The sequence below is a fragment of the Chrysemys picta genome, chromosome 7 (assembly GCF_011386835.1).
Source record: "Chrysemys picta bellii isolate R12L10 chromosome 7, ASM1138683v2, whole genome shotgun sequence".
Classification (NCBI taxonomy): Eukaryota; Metazoa; Chordata; order Testudines; family Emydidae; genus Chrysemys; species Chrysemys picta.
Window position 1 is genome coordinate 31396361 of NC_088797.1, and position 18998 is coordinate 31415358.

Below are 18998 nucleotides of genomic sequence, written 5' to 3' on the forward strand. Positions count from 1 at the left end.
GCTGGTCATCCAGGGAATTAGCTCACCAACCTCCAGAGCGCACTCTGCAGGCCGGTGTCTCGCTTGCCGCTGGCTCCCGTGTGCCCCCTCGACCCCAGTGCCCCTTCTCTCGGGGTTCTGCCCCCTGCAGTATCCCACACTCTCGCTGGGTCTCCCCCACCCCAGGGAATCCCCAACCCCCAACCCCACCTTGCCTCAGTCTTGGGCTACTGCCAGTCACCATCTACCCCCACTCACTGGGGCAGACTGCAGTATAATTGCTACTCATCATCAGCAAGGAGGGCTTGGACCTGCTGCCTAGGGTTACCATATTTTAGCAAGCAAAAAAGAGGATGGGAGGAGCCCCGCCCTGGCCACGCCCCTGCCCCTCCCACTTCTCGCCCCCCTCAGAACCCCCAACCCTCCCCCCGCCCTTGTCCCCTGACTGACCCCTTCTGGGACCCCTGCCCCTAACTGCCCCCCAGGACTCCACTCCCTACCTAAGCCTCCCTGCCTCTTGTCCCCTGACTGCCCCCTCCTGAGACCCTCCCCCTATCCTAACTGGCCCCCTAGGACCCTACCCCCTACCTGTCCCTTGACTGCCCCAACCCTTATCCACACCCCCAGACAGAGCCCGGGTACTCCCACGCCCCATCCAACCACTCCTCACCCCCTGACAGCCCCCCCCAGAACTCCTGACCCATCTAAACCCCTCTGCTCCCTGTCCCCTGACTGCTCCGATCCGTCTCCCCACCCCTGCCCCTGACAGCCCCCCCCAGAACTCCCAACCCCACCCCGCTCCTTGTCCCCTGACCAGCCCTCCTGGGACCCCTGCTCTTAACTGCCCTCCAGAACCCCATCCCCTACCTAAGCCTCCCTGTTCCTTGTCCCCTAACTGCCCCCTCCTGAGACCCCCCAACCCTAACTGCACCCCCGGACCCTACCCCCTACCTGTACCCTGACTGCCCAAAACCTTATCCACACCCCCAGAAAGCCCCCCCCGAACTCCCGACCCACCTCCGCTCCGTCTTTTGACTAGGGTTACCATAGTTCAGCAAGCAAAAAAGAGGACGGGAGGAGCCCCGCCCTAGCCCCACCCCCTCCTGCCCTAGCCCCGGCCCTGCCCCTCAAACTTCCCGCCTCCCTCAGAACCCCCAACCCTCCCCCCAGCTCCTTGTCCCCTGACTGCCCCCTCCTGGGACCCCTGCCCCTAACTGCCCCCCAGGACTCCACCCCCTACCTAAGCCTCCCTGCCTCTTGTCCCCTGACTGCCCTCTCCTGAGACCCTCCCCCCATCCTAACTGGCCCCCTAGGACTCTACCCCCTACCTGTACCCTGACTGCTCCAACCCTTATCCACACCCCCACCCCCAGACAGACCCCTGGGACTCCCACGCCCCATCCAACCACTCCCCACCTCCTGACAGCCCCCCGCAGAACTCCCGACCCATCTAAACCCCTCTGCTCCCTGTCCCATTGACTGCTCCGATCCCTCTCCGCACTCCTGCCCCCTGACAGCCCCCCCAGAACTCCCAACCCCCCCCTCACTCCTTGTCCCCTGACTGCCCCCTCCTGGGACCCCTGCTCCTAACTGCCCTCCAGAACCCCATCCCCTACCTAAGCCTCCCTGTTCCTTATCCCCTAACTGCCCCCTCCTAAGATCCCCCCCAACTGCCCTCCAGGACCCTACCCCCTACCTGCCCAAAACCTTATCCATACTGTTATAGCAAAGGTCAACTATTTGCCTATTTTCCCAGCCGCTCCCCACAAGTGCCGCGAAGCTGCCTTCCGCCTATACGTATACAAAACAATCAATCAAGGAAGTCCAACAGATGTACCCTGTTTACCCCTAGAAAGGAATTTAAAAATTCCATAGGTTAGCAGAATGTATGCACGCTAAGTTGTTTGTTACTGTGTATAAAAAAGGCTTGCTCTGCGTTTGTAAGGTGTGTTCCTCCCTCTGGCATTAGTCGAGGGGGACACCCGCTCAGCTGACTGATCAATAAAGAACTTGAAGCCATCTTCTAGACTCCCGTGCCTCCTTGGGGTAATTGGGCAGCTCCAGGGGGAAACGAGCCCATTTGGCTAACAATGGCGACTCCGCCAGGACTTCTCTCCCTGTAGAGGGCACTGACTGACGGCCGAGGGCGATTCCGAGGAGTGGCCACCTCGAGCTGTTGGTTTGCTCGGGCCTCGGATCGTCACAATCGGCCGGGGCGGCTGCGTCCTCTCTGAAGAGAACTCTGAAGGACACGGAAGCAAGACGGCTTCAGAAGGAGGGAAGTCTGACTGACGGACGCGGCCACTTCGGGCGGTAAGTGCGTTTACCTCCTGGGTTTGAGGAATAACGCCCCCGAGGTGTGGGTTGGACAGTAGAAATCCCCTAGGCAGCCTGTATACGGGAAGGTATGTTAACATTATTGTAGCTTTGTAAATGTCTTGTTGTTGTGTTTTTGGTTAAAGGGTAAGCAAATAACGACCAATGAGTAACGTAACTAACTCCACAAGTTCATGGGCCGTTTTTAACAATTATTGGGACTTGGAGCAACCTCAGGGATTACTCTTGTTTCTGGGAGGGGTAATCTTGTTTCTCCTCTTAATGGTGTGTTGGAAACCGAGATTGTAACTGATTAAAGGATCTGTGTGAAAGATGAATGAGTGCCGCTGACAGGTCTGAGGCTTAAGCAGACTTCAGCCGCCCCAAGACTCCTGCGAGGGGAAACCCGGTGACCAGGATATCTTGATTGCAAGGGGGGTCAGCCGAACCTCGTGACCCAGAGGATATCTGAGTTAGAACTAGATCCCTACCCCTTCCCCCTCTTGATACCTCTGTCTTGGAAAACTCTGGGTAAAGCATAATGGGGTCCGGACAAAGCACCTTCTCCGGGACACCCCTGGGATGTATGCTGGATAACTGGAAGGCGTTTAGACGCCAGGCTGATTACGGAATTGTATTATGTAAAGACAATCTTGTAAAATTCTGTACTCTTGAATGGACGACATTCGGGGTGGAATGGCCTGAGGGAGGGAAGCTCAAATCAGGGATTGTGCAAGCAGTACATAGCATTGTGACCCGAGATGGGCATTGGGACCAAGATCCCTATATAGATATTTGGCAGGACCTCGTGGCCAATCCTCCCCCATGGTGGCAGAAATGTAGATCACAAACTATTAAGACCTTAATGGCCCATGCCCCTGTTAGGAAACCCTGTCCCCCTGTTAAGAAATCTTGTCCGGGGGCTGTGATTCCCTCTACCCCTGATCCTATGCCCCCTCCCCCTTTATATCCCGGCCTCCTGGCTCCAGTACCCTCAATTGAAATCCCCACCCCCTCCTCTGAGGATAATGCCTCAACTGAAAGGGGTGAGCCAAGCAACCAGGAATTTTCCAAACGGGATCCCCCTCCGATCTCTCTGAGCTCCCCAGTGTCTAACCACACCAGGAGCAAGACTGGGCCTGTGACAGCTCAGAGCTCCGAAACGCAGTGGAACTTGTCATCTGACTATAACCCTGGGGATATTCGGTTTACCCTTATTAGCTCATCGAGCAAGGGTGGCCCGGTACTCCAAGGGCCCCTGCAACAGAATTATTTGTGTCCACTGCGGGAAACTGTAGCCCCTGAGGACAATCTCACTATGGTATATGTTCCCTTTACCACTAGTGATCTATATAATGGGAAGCAACAGAATCCCCCATTCTCGGAAGAAAGGGGCCCGCGTTTTAGCCATGGCCCTAAGGGAAGGATATGAAGAAAGGGGGGACAAAGTTAAGGGATGGCCAGGGCCACCGGTGAAGGGGCGGGGCCCCTGCCTGGGTCAAAATCAGTGCACTATCTGTAGGAAAGAGGGGCACTGGAAGAATGAATGCCCCCGGCGACAGGCCATGGGAAAGGAACGTAAAGATAAAACCCCGTCCCTTCCCATCCTCTACAACAGTACAGGACGTTCAGGGGAGGAGTCTTCCCCATAGGGGGGCCGGGGGACCCAGCGGCCCCTCCTGACAGCACAAGCTGCCAGCCTGGATCCCACGGTAAAAATTAAAGTGGAGGGCCGCCCAATTGAAGCCCTTATTGATACTGGGGCCACTTTTAGTTTGCTCCCCCTTAATAAGGCTCCCCGAGGTAGAGCTCGGGGACATGCCATGGTCCAAGGGATAGAGGGACAAACTACAGCTTTGGAAAAAACTTTGCCTCTCCTAGTGAAAATAGGGGACTGTCAAATTTCCCACCAGTTTGTTTGCAGCCCCTCTTGCCCCATCGCGCTGCTTGGATGAGATATCCTTACTAAACTGCAGGCGGAGATCTCGTTAGACAATGGGACTATGGAAGTTAGACTTCCTAAACAACAATCTTCCAACTACCAGATGGCCCTGATAAGCACTAGAAATCACTCCCCGGAATGCCAGGGGAGGAATGAAGGGAGCCAGCTGTGAGGGGTTAACCTTGAGGTTTGGGCGGAGGAGGGAGGCGTCGCTCGGGCCCGGAATGCTTCACCAGTGCATATATCCCTTAAGGAAGGAAGCAGCCCGGTCCGAATTCGACAATACTCTCTTAAGCTGACCACTCGAATCGGGTTAAAACCTCTGATTCAAAAGTTTCTGCAGTGCGGGTGGCTCAGGAAAGGCACGTCCCCATACAATACTCCGATAATGGGGGTGCCTAAGCCTAATGGGCAGTATCGGTTGGTCCAGGACCTAAGACAAATTAACAAGTTAATAGCAGAGACTGTTTGCCTTTGAGTGGGAGGACTCAGATACCCACTACAAAGCTCAGTACCTTTGGACCGTTGTCCCACAAGGACTTACCTGTGCACCCAAGATTTTTGGCAGCCAGTTAAAAAGGGACCTCGCCCCATTCCTGGCTAAACACCCTTCATGTAACATAGTCCAGTATTGCGATGATTTGCTCTTAAGTACTGAAACAGAGGCAGCCTGTAAATAGCAAACTATAGAGCTCCTTAATTACCTTGGGGCACAGGGGTATAAGGTCTCAAAGGAAAAAGCACAACTGGTTAAGCAGCAGGTCACTTTCCTTGGGTATCATTTGTGCCAAGGAAGTCGTAGTCTGGGTAAAGAAAGAATCCAGGTTATACTTAATAGCCCCCAACCCCGGAACCCCCGAGAATTAAGGGCTTTTCTGGGATTGACTGGCTTCTGTCGGCTCTGGATCCCTGACTACGGGAGAAGAGCCAAACCATTATATGAATCCTTAACTAAAGAAGGTCTGCTCCATTGGACGTGGACAAGAGAGATGGAAAAAGCATTTCGAAAGCTAAAAGAAGCCTTGGTTCAGCCTCCCGCTCTAGCCCTCCCAGACCCCCGGAGACCATTCACCCTATACGTTCACGAGAGGGGAGGGGTGGCTGCTGGAGTTCTGTGCCAAAGGTCGGGACCAACCTGGCGACCCATTGGATACTGCTCAAAGGTGTTGGACCCTGTCGCCAAGGGGTGGCCTGCCTGTTTACGGGCCGTTGCAGCAACCGCTCTCCTTGTACAGGAGGCTGAAAAGTTGACCCTGAGGGGGGACACTGAGGTTGTGGTCCCCCACGGGGTGCCTCAAATACTGGGGACAGGCGCTGGGGAAAGCATCTAAATCCCAGTCGACATACCAGATATGAAGAAGGGCTCTTGCTAGCCCCTAACTTAACCTTTAGGACAGTTAGCTCCCTCAACCCAGCTACCCTATTGCCCGACCCTCGGGTTTCCTATGAGACCAGCCCCACTCATGACTGTATTGAAGTCTTGCAACAGGAAACCAAACCCCGCCCTGATCTCTCAGACTTGCCTTGGCCCGACCCTGAAATTGAAGGCTACGTTGACGGGTCCAGCTATGTGATAGATGGCAAGCGGTTTACCAGAGCAGCGGTAGTAATTAAGGACAAAGGAGTACACAAGTTTAAACTTAGCCCTAATTTGTCCACCCAAGCGGCAGAGCTAGTGGCTCTTATTGAGGCTCTCCGGTTGGGGACTGGGAAAACTATTAACCTGTATACTGATAGTTGCTATGCCTACATGGTGGTACATGCTCACGGGACCCTGTGGAGAGAAAGGGGATTTATCACAGCCTCAGGCCAGAGAATTGCACATGGGAGCCTCATCAAAACACTTCTTGAGGCCCTGATGCTTCCCCTCCGGGTTGCCGTAATACATGTGCGTGCCCATGGAAGGGCCCTGGAGGCCAAACAGCGTAGATATAATCAATTGGCTGATCAGGCCGCAAAGGAGGCCGCACGAGAAGGAGCCTCATGGCTCCTCCTGGTTCAAGATACAGAAGCTAAAACCCCCCTCCCCAATACACAGCTGAGGAAGTATGCCACGCGCAGGCTGCGGGGGCCCGGCAGGTTCCCGCTGGATGGTGGAAATTACCGGGGGGGGTGGGGTGAGATTTTTGTCCCCCGACCAGTGCTTCAGGAAATTCTTCAGCACATACATAAAGAGGGACATATGGGGTCGGGGACAATGGTTGATTTGGCCACCCGATCCCTTAAGGGGCTGGGCATGCACATGGAAGCCCAGAGAATTGTTAGTAATTGCCCTGTTTGTCAACGAACCCACCAAAAGGTATGTGGCTCTCCTGCCCCAATGGGAGGCCGGCCCTGGGCCACATTCCCTTTCCAAAAGTGGCAAGTTGACTTTGCAGAAATGCCCCCTTGAAGGGGCTATAAATACTTACTCGTATTTGTGGACCAGCTTACTGGATGGGTAGAGTGTTACCCCACCCGGCACTGTCAGGCCTGGGCTGTTACTAAGGCCCTGTTGCATGAAATACTTCCCCGATTCCATCTCCCCGAAACGATTGAGTCTGATCAAGGAAGCCACTTTACCTCACAAGTGGTCCAACAGGTGTCCCAGGCACTCGGTATACAATGGAAGTTGCATACACCCTGGAGGCCGCAAAGCTCGGGTCAGGTAGAAAGAATGAATAGAACTCTCAAGGATACCCTCACTAAACTATGCACAGAGTCTAGTTTAAAGTGGCTTGATGCGTTACCGCTCGCCCTTACCCGCATTCGGAGGGCCTCGTGTAAGGGTCTTAAGCTTTCACCCTTTGAACCGGTCTTCGGGTTCCCTCCCCGAATCCTTATCCCGGGGTTCCGGGAGGATGTAAACTGGGAAATGGGGAAGGACTCCTTATGGAAACAGGTCTCTGGGCTGCAATCTGTCTTGTTACAGCTGCATCGATACGCGGTGCCTTTTCAGGCCCTTCCCTTGGATCAGCCCGTGCACCCGTTCCAGATCGGTGATCAGGTCCTTATCAAGAAGTGGAAGCGTGACCCCCTTACACCACGGTGGGACGGCCCGCACACTATCTCGCTCATCAGCCAAGCTGCAGTTAAAGTTCTTGGGAGTGACAAATGGACACACAATACGCGGGTAAAACGGTTTCTGAACCCTAACCTGGAAACTGAGTCAGCGGAAGAGGACACCGGCCCTCTGCCCACCCCGGCTCCGGATGCCCGGGGTGGCACAGGTGAAGACTCCACCTGGGAATACCAGCAGCTGGACGGACTAAAGGGACTGTTTAGGAAAAGATAATGAAATTATTGTTAATATTTCTGCTTATGTACTTCCATCACTATTATGGTTGGGATAATTGGGCAGCTCGAGGGGGAAACGAGCCCATTTGGCTAACAGCTGTGATGGGAACCTGCACGGCCTTCTCCCCCAGTTACATCTCCTACTGTATCTTCCGCTTCCTGGGTGGAATGGCACTGTCTGGCTTTGGGCTCAGCATCGCCTGCCTGAGTAAGCCCTGCCTGTTTAGCAACTAGGTCTTAAGCTTCTCACCTCAACCCTTAACAGATACTGTGACTGATGTAGTAAAAGGTGCAGTACCACTTGCTGGCACTGGGGATCTCCTGGTGGCTCAGTACACCTGCATGACCCAGGGGCCTGCAGGTAGCAGAGAGAGGAAGTGCAGAGCATGCAAGCAGGCTCCCATGGGGTATTGGGCTGTTTGCACATTCTCCTTGCTACCTCTGCAGCTGCCCGGGGCTATGGGCTGAAGCAGCTCCAGCCTCACAGGGTGTAATACCACCTGCTACCACTGGGGGAGCTGCAGCTCTGGAGGCTGCAATATCCCTGGCTACCACTGCGGGTCTTAAGGTAGCAGGGGCAAGAGTTGCTGTCTCCAGTATAAAGAAGAACAGGAGGACTTGTGGCACCTTAGAGACTAACAAATTTATTAGAGCATAAGCTTTCGTGGACTACAGCCCACTTCTTCGGATGCATATCATACTGTCTCCAGTATGGCTATTTCAGCTCAAAGTGCAGAGCTGTACATTCCCTCTGCTGCAGCTCTGCAGGGTGCAGTAACACGTGGTGCCAGTGGGTCCGAGGAGAGTCAGGGCTAGCAGTATCCTGCCCATGGACAGGTTAAACAAGGTTCCTTTCCTTGCAGTTGTGGAGTGGATCCCCACTGAGTTCCGCACCATCACCATTGCCATCACAGGATTCGTCTACACCCTGGGCCAGATCCTACTGGCGGGCTTGGCATATGGCATCCCAGACTGGCGCTGGCCCCAGCTGACTGTGTCTTTGCCTTTCTTCTTCTTTCTCATCTATTCCTGGTACGTGTCTCTGGAAACCTCTCCTTCTAGGCGCAAGTGCTGTCCTCTTTCCTTGTGGTTGTTAGCAGACAGGGTGGGGGTGGTGTCTAGTGGTTAGAGCTGGGAGTCAGGACTCCTGGATTCTATTCTCAACTCTGAGAAAAGTGGATTTACAGCAGGGAACTAGGAGCCAGGCATTTGGGCTTCAAGAGGGTGGCGCACAGGACTCCTGGGTTCTGTTCCTGGTTCTGCTGCTGACTCCTTGGGCAAGTTCCTGCTCCTGTCTGTGCCTCAATTTCCCCCTCTGTAGCACAGGGATAATTATCTTGTGCTGCATTACACTTCAGCTGATCCTGCTTTGAGGACCCCATCGAAGTTGTGGGTCACATTACTGACCTTGGCTCTGCAGGAGAAACTTTTGACTATCCTTTTGTGTCCTACTAGATCCTAAAATCCAAAATGTAGAAGGAACTGTCAACAGTGAAGTCCTCCTACACTATCTCGGATCTGGTACGCACGCCCGCCATACGCCGGATATTCTGCTGCCTCTCAATTGCATGGTAAGAGCATTTCTTACCTTCGGCACTGATCCTAAATCTGGGTTCAAATTAGGTTGGCAGATCCAGTATTGATAACCTTAGTCCATTTCCGAGCATAGGTAATCCACAGATATTGGACATCTGTCTGCCTAAGGGTTATTCATCCCTAGACATATGCAGATGCTGTCTGTCTGTCTACCTGATGTGTCTATCTAGGTCTTATCTTCCAGTCTGTCAGGTTCTTATCAGGTCTGTGGGTTTTCTCTCTAAAGTTGGTGCATTTTAGGGCCCTTTGTGTGTCCATTCAGTCCTGGGCATCCCTGCTTTGAATAATGCCCCGCCCCCCGTGCTGTTACATCATTGCACACACCAACCAGAGCACCCACAAGCGTTACACTAAAAGTTCCCCTGGCCAGTTCTACCCTGGAGGGGACATTGTGGCTATTCACAGGGCTGGCACAAGGGCCTAGATAGTGCTCAAGTCCCATCTAGATTGGGCTTAAGTTGTGACTAGGCCTGGAGCTAAATCTCACCAGGCTGCACACTCAACAGGACGCTCACTCATCCCTTTGCCTCTCTCTCTCTCTCTATGGTGAACGGCAGGTTCTCTACCAGTTTCTCCTATTACGGGCTGGCCATGGACCTGCAGAACTTTGGAGAGAGGGGAAAGGCCAGGTCTTGGAGAAGTGACGAAGGAAGAAAGAGCAGGGTTGGGGTTATGCCAGGCAAAACAGGGCAGAGGAGAGAGGCTGGCAAGGTTACAGTGCTGGGATGCAGAATGGAAGATAGGCAGGGAGAGCTCAGAGCCCAGGGTTCTAGCCCTGGATTCTCCTTGTCCCCTCTTTGCAGAGCTGCAGATAGTCCGCACATCACTGGCTGTGATTGGGAAGGGATGTCTTTCAGCTGCGTTCAACTGCGTGTTTCTATTCACAACTGAGCTCTACCCCACTCCGATCAAGTAAGATGCTGTATTTCCAACTGACCCCTACTGAACCCTGCACCCAATTCCTTGCAGCACAGCGCCCCCTAGCATGGCACTGCAGCATTGGAGTCAGCACTGACTGAGAGGGGAGAGTATACCCCTACTGAGCCCCCACCCTGCTCCCTGCAGCACAGCGCTCCCTAGTGCCATTCTCAGGCATTGGGGTCAGCACTGGCTGCGAAGGGTGAGCAGCACATCCTGCTGGGTCACTATTTAGCATTCCCAGCAGGTCTGCCCTCCCAGTACTGAGCTAATCCTTCCCTGTTCTGGATGGTTATTTCCCTGCAACGCAAGGCAGACCGGACTGGGCTTTGGCAGCACCATGGCCCGGGTAGGAGGTATTGTGGCTCCCTTGGCCAAGATGTTGGATGAATACTTCTCCTTCCTGCCGCCAGTCTTCTACAGTGCTGCCCCAATCATCTCTGGCATTGTGGCCACCTTCCTCCCGGAGACTCTCAACCAACCACTGCCAGACACTGTGGAGGAGGTGGAGAGCAGGTTGGTCTGGTGGGGGGTCTCCCCTCTCTTCCTGTCTGACTCTGACACCTGCGGCCAAGACAGGGCTTGGACTCCAAAGGCCAAAACACTCAGCTGGTGCTTGGGATCCACCCTGTCCCCACCCAGCCGCAAGGCACATTGTGCAGAGAGTTGTTATTATTTATATGACTGTAGCACCCAGATGTCCAGTCATGGCCCTGTACCCTGTTGTGCTAGGTGCTGTACAAAGGGTTTCCTGATCATCCTCTATCCACTGACTGATTCCAGTGAGTGGAAAGAGACTGGGCATGTATGTTGAAAGACAGATAGCTATCCAGGCCCCCATTGTACCCGGCGCTGCACAGACCCCATCCAAGATTGGGGCCCCTGTTGTGCCCATAAACGCACAGTGAGACAGATTCATCCTGAAGATCTGACCGTCCAAATCAGAGGTTCCCAAAAGGTGGGGTGTGCCCCCTAGGGGGCACAGCGGGGCCTGGGCCAGCTCCCAGGGGGAGTAGGGAGGGAGTGCCACCCAGCCCCACTCCGCTCCGGCCCCGCCCCCAGCCTCAGCCCCTGTCTCCGTTCCTAGCCCCAGACCCACCCCCAACTGCCGCCCTCTTACCCCTGTCCATGTCCCCCTCACCTACTGGAACTGCGGCCCTGCTCCCAGTCCTAGCTCAGGGTGTGTGTGCATGGACAGGGGTAAGAGGGGGAGTGATAAAGAAAAGTTTGGGGATCACTGGTCTAAATGGACAATGAGTGGGGGGAACAGAGGCAAGACAGGATTTACCCAGTGTCACAGCAGGTTAACAGCTGAGTTGGGATTAGAAATCAGAGTCTCCTGAGTCCCCACCCAGAGCATCAACCACTAGCCTATGGGGCTCTTCAGTGGTGTACTACCCTTGTATTGTTCCTCTAGTGAAGTTCAGCCCCGGTGAATAATGTCAGAGCCTCGTTTTAGTAATTCAGACTGGTTGGAAAATAACTTATGCGTGTTCTGCCTCGCTGCTTCATTAGTATTTCCCCTCCTCCCCCCGCATTTCATCAAAGGTCCCGAATGAAGAGGGGTGAAGACACCAAAGAGAAGCTTCCCCTTCAGAACCAGGAGAAAGTTCTGCTCAAAGAGACTTGCTGATGGCACTCGGACCCAGATGCCTTCTGGATCCAATGGGGGTTTGGGGTGGCAGCAGCTCAGTTTCAAATATTCCTCCATCTAATTACACATACTCTCACAGTTAACACCTTGTCCCTTGAGACACACACGCAGGGCGGGTTTTTGCACACAAGGATTCATGGGGGAAAGGGGTTAAATCTGCACTGCAGCTTGGGGGAAGGGTTGCAAGAGAGAAACCTACTGGGAAAGGAATGCGTGGGCTGATTCAAAGCTCTCAGGAACAGGCAGGAACCCTCCACGCCCAGGGCTAACCAAAGCTCTGAGTATGCCAAGGAATACAACAATGCCCCTTATCTGCTAGGTGGCATCAGCTTTCTGTAATGCAACCTTTCCCCCCTGCTTTGAAAGGAGTCAGGGATAAACTCTGAACCATACACTTCTTGATACCCAATACCCACACAACTGCTGCACAGGGACTGGGACCAGGGGCCAATGTAACTCAGCACCGACACGGGTATCGTTACTGTGTTATGTGGCTGATATACAGCAGCACTGCCTGCTGCCACTGGGGCATACCCTGATGGTGCAGGACACCTGACCACTACTCGGGGGCTGCAGATAGCAGAGGGAGGAGGCATAGAACAGGAGATGCAGACTCCAGTGGGGTACTACAGCCCAGAGTCCAGGGTTTTCGGCAAATGCTCCCTGCTGCTCTCAGTGGCTGCTCTGCACCTGCCTGTCACAAGAGGGGGATAAAGATTACAGACCCCACTGGAAATACAGCCGGGATGAATCTATCCCAAAGCTTATGTTTCAGCCTATGCACTGGAGAAAACAAGCCTTTGTACACTGGGGAGCTAGCATGGCCCTATAATAAACACAGTCATTTCACAGCAGTGTCTTGTGATTACTTAACCTCTGAGCCCAGGGCTGGTCCCAGGGCCGGCTCCAGCATTTCTGCCGCCCCAAGCAAAAAAAAAAAAATGCCGTGATCGCGATCGGCGGTGGCAATTGGAAAAAAAAAAAAGCCGCGATCGGTGGCGGCAGTTCAGCGGCAGGCCCTTCGCTCCTAGAGGGAGTGAGGGACCTGCCGCCCCCGAATTGCCGCAGGTGCTGCCCCTCTCCCTTGGCCACCCCAAGCACCTGCTTGTTAAGCTGGTGCCTGGAGCCGGCCCTGGCTGGTCCAGTGAGATGCAACAGATGGGGGAAAATACATGCAACAAGTGCATGTGAGCCTGTCTGCCCCCTAGTGGCTGGCCCTTGCCACTACAACAGCTGGCTGAGCTGCTCTTCCAGCTCAAACAGTAGTAATCATAGAATCATAGAATCATAGAATATCAGGGTTGGAAGGGACCTCAAGAGGTCATCTAGTTCAACCCCCTGCTCAAAGCAGGACCAATTCCCAACTAAATCATCCCAGCCAGGACTTTGTCAAGCCAGGCCTTAAATAATCTCCAAGGAAGGAGACTCCACCACCTCCGTAGGTAACGCATTCCAGTGCTTCACCACCCTCCTAGTGAAATAGTGTTTCCTAATATCCAACATGGACCTCCCCCACTGCAACTTGAGACCATTGCTCCTTGTTCTGTGATCTGCCACCACTGAGAACAACCGAGCTCCATCCTCTTTGGAACCCCCCTTCAGGTAGTTGAAGGCTGCTATCAAATCCCCCCTCATTCTTCTCTTCTGGAGACTAAACAATCCCAGTTCCCTCAGCCTCTCCTCATAAGTCATGTGCTCCAGACCCCTAATCATTTTTGTTGCCCTCCGCTGGACTCTTTCCAATTTTTCCACATCCTTCTTGTAGTGTGTGGCCCAAAACTGGACACAGTATTCTAGATGAGGCCTCACCAATGTCGAATAAAGGGGAATGATCATGTTCCTCGATTGTCTGGCAATGCCCCTACTTATACAGCCCAAAATGCCGTTAGCCTTCTTGGCAACAAGAGCACACTGTTGACTCATATCCAGCTTCTCGTCCACTGTGACCCCTAGGTCCTTTTCTGCAGAACTGCTACCTAGCCATTTGGTCCCTAGTCTGTAGCAGTGCATGGGATTCTTCCGTCCTAAGTGCAGGACTCTGCACTTGTCCTTGTTGAACCTCATCAGGTTTTTTTTGGCCCAATCCTCTAATTTGTCTAGGTCCCTCTGTATCCGATCCCTACCCTCTAGTGTATCTACCATGCCTCCTAGTTTAGTGTCATCTGCAAACTTGCTGAGAGTGCAGTCCACACCATCCTCCAGATCATTAATAAAGATATTAAACAAAACCGGCCCCAGGGCCGACCCTTGGGGCACTCTGCTTGAAACCGGCTGCCAACTAGACATGGAGCCATTGATCACTACCCGTTGAGCCCGACGATCTAGCCAGCTTTCTATCCACCTTACAGTCCATTCATCCAGCCCATACTTCTTTAACTTGGCGGCAAGAATACTGTGGGAGACCGTATCAAAAGCTTTGCTAAAGTCAAGGAATAACACATCCACTGCTTTCCCCTCATCCACAGAGCCAGTTATCTCATCATAGAAGGCAATTAGGTTAGTCAGGCACGACTTCCCCTTGGTGAATCCATGCTGACTGTTCCTGATCACTTTCCTCTCCTCTAAGTGTTTCATAATTGATTCCTTGAGGACCTGCTCCATGATTTTTCCAGGGACTGAGGTGAGGCTGACTGGCCTGTAGTTCCCCGGATCCTCCTTCTTCCCTTTTTTAAAGATGGGCATAACATTAGCCCTTTTCCAGTCATCCGGGACCTCCCCCGATCGCCATGAGTTTTCAAAAATAATGGTTAATGGCTCTGCAATCTCATCCGCCAACTCCTTTAGCACCCTCTGATGCAGCGCATCCGGCCCCATGGACTTGTGCACGTCCAGTTTTTCTAAATAGTCCCGAACCACTTCTTTCTCCACAGAGGGCTGGTCACCTTCTCCCCATATTGTGCTGCCCAGTGCAGCAGTCTGGGAGCTGACCTTGTTCGTGAAGACAGAGGCAAAAAAAGCATTGAGTACATTAGCTTTTTCCACATCCTCGGTCACTAGGTTGCCTCCCTCATTCAGTAAGGGGCCCACACTTTCCTTGACTTTCTTCTTGTTGCTTACATACCTGAAGAAACCTTTCTTGTTACTCTTAACATCTCTTGCTAGCTGCAACTCCAAGTGTGATTTGGCCTTCCTGATTTCACTCCTGCATGCCTGAGCAATATTTTTATACTCCTCCCTGGTCATTTGTCCAATCTTCCACTTCTTGTAAGCTTCTTTTTTGCATTTAAGATCAGCAAGGATTTCACTGTTTAGCCAAGCTGGTTGCCTGCCATATTTACTATTCTTTCTACACATCGGGATGCTTTGTTCCTGCAACCGCAATAAGGATTCTTTAAAATACAGCCAGCTCTCCTGGACCCCTTTGCCCTTCATATTATAACGGTATGTAGCACTTAGTGCCTTTTATTAGCAGATTCAAAGTGCTGTATCATTATCCCTGTATAAAGTTGGGGAAACTGAGGAACAGAGAGGGGAAAATGACTTACTCAAGATCACCCAGCAGCAGAGCCAGGTCTTCTCAGTGACAGGGCAACACTCAGTCCTTTAGGCCACATGGCACTGGGCATCAGTGGGTCGACTGGCTGCTTCCAGCTGCCTCCTCCATGTCTGTCCCATTCTCCTGTCTCTAGACACCCATAATGGTCAATCCCCATCACTGTAAATTGCAAATACTTTCCTTATTGGGAGGCTCTGTGGTAAGAAACCTCCATAGATGGAGAAGCTGTGAGGTGAAGCTTTCTCTGTAGTGCTGTCCCCTTGGCCCCAGTGGTGTGCCAGTATTCAGGGCCTTGTAGAGTTCTTTCCATTAGCAGGAGAAATTGATGATACAGACAGGTATGTTCCTGGTAGGGTTTCATAGATTCACAGAATTTGAAGTCAGAAGGGCCCATTATATAATCTAGTCTGATTCCCTGTACGGAGCCCAAATAACTTGTGTTTGGCTAAAGCAACTTCCTGCAAGGCAGCCAGTCTGGATTTGGAGACATCAAGCAATGGAGAATCCACCACTCGCCTCAGGAGGTTGTTCCAATGGCTAATCATCCGTACTGGGAAACACTGTTGCCTCTAATTGGAATATGTCTGGCTTTAACTTCCAGCCATTGGTTCTTGTTCTGCCTTTCTTGCTAGGCTGAAAAGCCCTTTAGTACCTGGGATTTTCTCCCCATGAAGGTCCTTGTACACTACGGTCAAGTTACCTCTCAATCTTCTTTTCCTTGAGAAGCTAAACAGAATGAGCTGCCCAGGTCTCTCACTGTCAGGCATCTTCTCCAGCCCTCAAATTGTTTCTCTGGCTCTCAGCTGCACCCTCACCAGTTTTTCAACATCCTTTCAAGAATGTGCGCACCAGAGGCACTATTCCACTCTGGGTCTCACCAATGCCTTATACAGAGGTAAAATCTCCTCCCTGCTCCTACTCACTACTCCCCAGTTTATACAATTAAGAATTGCATTGGCTCTTTAAGCCCCAGCATCGCACCGGGAGCTCATGATATAATCTAGTTTATTCACAAAGAATGCACACAGTCCTGTTTCCCCGAGCACAGGAGAAAATAACAACAGCCAACAGTTTCCCTGCTCAGAAATCCCCAAGTCTGCCCCACCAACAGGTTCTGTGCCCAAGAAGCCCTGTCTCTCGATGTCCTCTCAGGCTCCCACAACTGTTTCTGGCTTCCTGCCTCAAGCACACTCAGGCTGCAAAACCAACCTCCTAGCCCCTGTGTCTGCAACCCGGGAAACCCCTCAGCAGGCAGGGTGTAGCTCTGAGCTTCCAGAGGGGGTCACTTCATTCTTTGTAGCTGGCTCTACTGTATAAAGGGGCTTAATTGCTTCTTCCACAAATTGAAATGGGGCTTGGCACACCTATCAGCTTTAGCGAAGTCTGTGATTGTCTTTCAGCAGTTCTCAAACTTCATTACACCGCGACCCCAGGAGTGGGGACCGAAGCCTGAGCCCGCCTGAGCCCCACAGGCACGGGAGCCAAAGCCCAAGAGCTTCAGCACTGTGAAGTTGTCTCAGGCTTCTGCTTCTGCCTCGGGTCCCAGCAAGTCTAACGCCAGACCTGGTGACCCCATAAAATTCACAACCCACAGTTTGAGAACCCCATGTCTTTGGTTTTAATGCACCATGAAACTACACTTGAAGCTGATTTGTAAATAAAGATCTCTTACGAAGAGAGACTGTTACAATGCTGTTGTTGGGTTCACACAGAACTATGCTCAACTTTTGTAAATTGATTTTAGTTAGATTATTAGATTGTGATTTTTCCATTTACCAATCAGGCAACCCCCTGACCCAATAAAGGACAGTGTGAAAAAAAAAAGGACTCATTTAATGGCCACTGTTAATAATCCCTAGTTCTTGCCTAGGGCTTTGCAGCCATGGTTCTCAAAGCGCTTTACAAAGGAGGTCAGGACTGTTATCCCAGATTTACAGATGGGGGAGGAGGGGTGTCTAACTTGTCCGAATATCCCTTTTCAAAACGAGACGTTTTGTTTTCAGTTTATAAATGGCCGTCTTGAATTTTTTACTTCTACTAAAAAAAAAAAAAATACATGAAAAAGGTGGAAATTGAAAGGCGTGTTTTGAGTCACCCAGCTGGACTTTTTTCTTAGGTTTATCGGTCCGTGAACTTTTTGGAAATTGCGATTTTTTGTCCAAACGCGAGATGGGAAAAAATGTCAAAATCGTGAAGCCTGAGGAGGGATGGGAAAAAATGTTCCCCTCCCAGCTCTACCCCCAGCCTCACATCTGCCCCTTTGCCAGCTCAGCAATGAATTACGTACCGTCCCAAACCCCACAGCAATTCTGTCCCCCAGCCCCATCTCTGCTCCTTCTGGAGCTGCAGGAGTTCTTCACCCCCCTCTCCCAGGCCTAGAAGGGGGCACGTGCAGTGAGGTTCCCATGGCACCTTTCCAGGCCAGGTGTTGCTGGAGGGAGAAAGGATGGGGGAGGAGCAGGAGACCCATCCCATTGTTCTGGGGAGGGGAAGTTCTTGGACTGTGCTCAGGACTGTGAGTTGCCCTGTCAAGGGCGTTCCCTGTGGTAGCTGGGTGTCAGCTCCCTCCCTCACGCACTGTCCTCTGGGCAATGCCAGCCCTAACTTGGCCTTGCAGGGTACCAGTCATTGCACCCCAGTCCCAGAGTCCCTTCAAATCGTTCCCCTGCGAGATCCAGCCCCTGACACTGGCTACTCCCAGCAATCCCAGCACCGCTGCCCCCAAGGGTGTGATGGGCCCCAGGGTATCAGTTGTACCTTAAACCACCACTCCTGCAAGCCACGCAGCACTAGCCAGCACCTGCAGGGAAACACAGAAACAAGAGAGAGGGGTGGAAATTGGCGGGGGGAGGAGGAAGAGAGGGGCCAGGCCCTGGTTTGCAGGGGAGGAGGAAGAAGAGAGGGGCTGGGCCATGGTTTGCAGGAGGGCGGGAGGCATAGGTGCTGGAACTAGGGCTGTGGGGGGTGCTGCAGCACCCCCTGGCTTGAAGTGGTTTCCATCATGTACAGGGTTTACAGTTTGGTTCAGTGGCTCTCAGCACCTCCCTGTAGAACTTGTTCCAGCAGCCCTGGGGGGAAGGAGGAAGAAATGGGCTGGGCCATGGTTTGCACTCAGTAGCTGCTCCTGCAGTAGCCTCCGCTCCTACTTCCCTCCCCACGACAGGCTGCAGCCACCATTGATTCTGCAATGCAGATGGCAGAGCTGCCTCGGAGTATGCCCAGGTCAGACAGGGGCCCTCACAGAGCTGTGGGGCGGGGCACAGACTGGCTATGTGAGCTCACACTGCCCTGCTCAACCCCACAGAACAGAACTGCCCCACTTCTGCTGAGCTCCTCAGCTTTTCCCTCCCCCCAGCAAACATACGACATGACCCAAAAGAAATATCTGTCCATCCATCTATCCCCATGCACATCCCCACATGTATCAGTCTATCTATGGCCAGTCACTGGTACCTGGGAACCAAGACAAATGACAACCTATTACGGAACAATCTTAGGATCATATCATTTCTTTTTTACTCAGATATTATCCTTCGTTAAAAAACCCCAAAAGCTTGATTGAGACCCCTAGCACTTCAGCTGCAAGGCATGAGTGGCAGCACGGAACAAACAAAGGACACCTCCACTAAGCCAATTAGCCAACTAGGCTGACTCTGGCAGTACTGGACATACCAAGTCACTCGTCAGACATCAAAACTACACCACACAAGAGCCGCCTTGTGAGGAAGAATGGCCACAGAGTTAATGCATAAGATGAGGACTCACGAATTCAGGGCTCCATCCCCAGTTCAGTTACAGACACTTGGGCAACTCATTTTGGC

General features: G+C 52.6%; 1 long non-coding RNA gene across 2 annotated transcripts; it reads left to right on the forward strand.

The window, feature by feature from the left end:
• Nucleotides 1-1802: 1802 nt before the first annotated feature.
• On the forward strand, nt 1803-12950 carry LOC135972849 (uncharacterized). Of its 2 annotated transcripts, XR_010589411.1 has the most exons (7): nt 1803-2292; nt 7149-7721; nt 8377-8545; nt 8969-9084; nt 9913-10021; nt 10340-10543; nt 11576-12950. It is a non-coding gene; the product is annotated as an uncharacterized LOC135972849 (long non-coding RNA). The 2 variants fall into 2 exon arrangements; XR_010589410.1 differs by lacking the exon at nt 1803-2292 and having other exon boundaries at nt 2299-7721; nt 11576-12948.
• Nucleotides 12951-18998: the final 6048 nt, after the last annotated feature.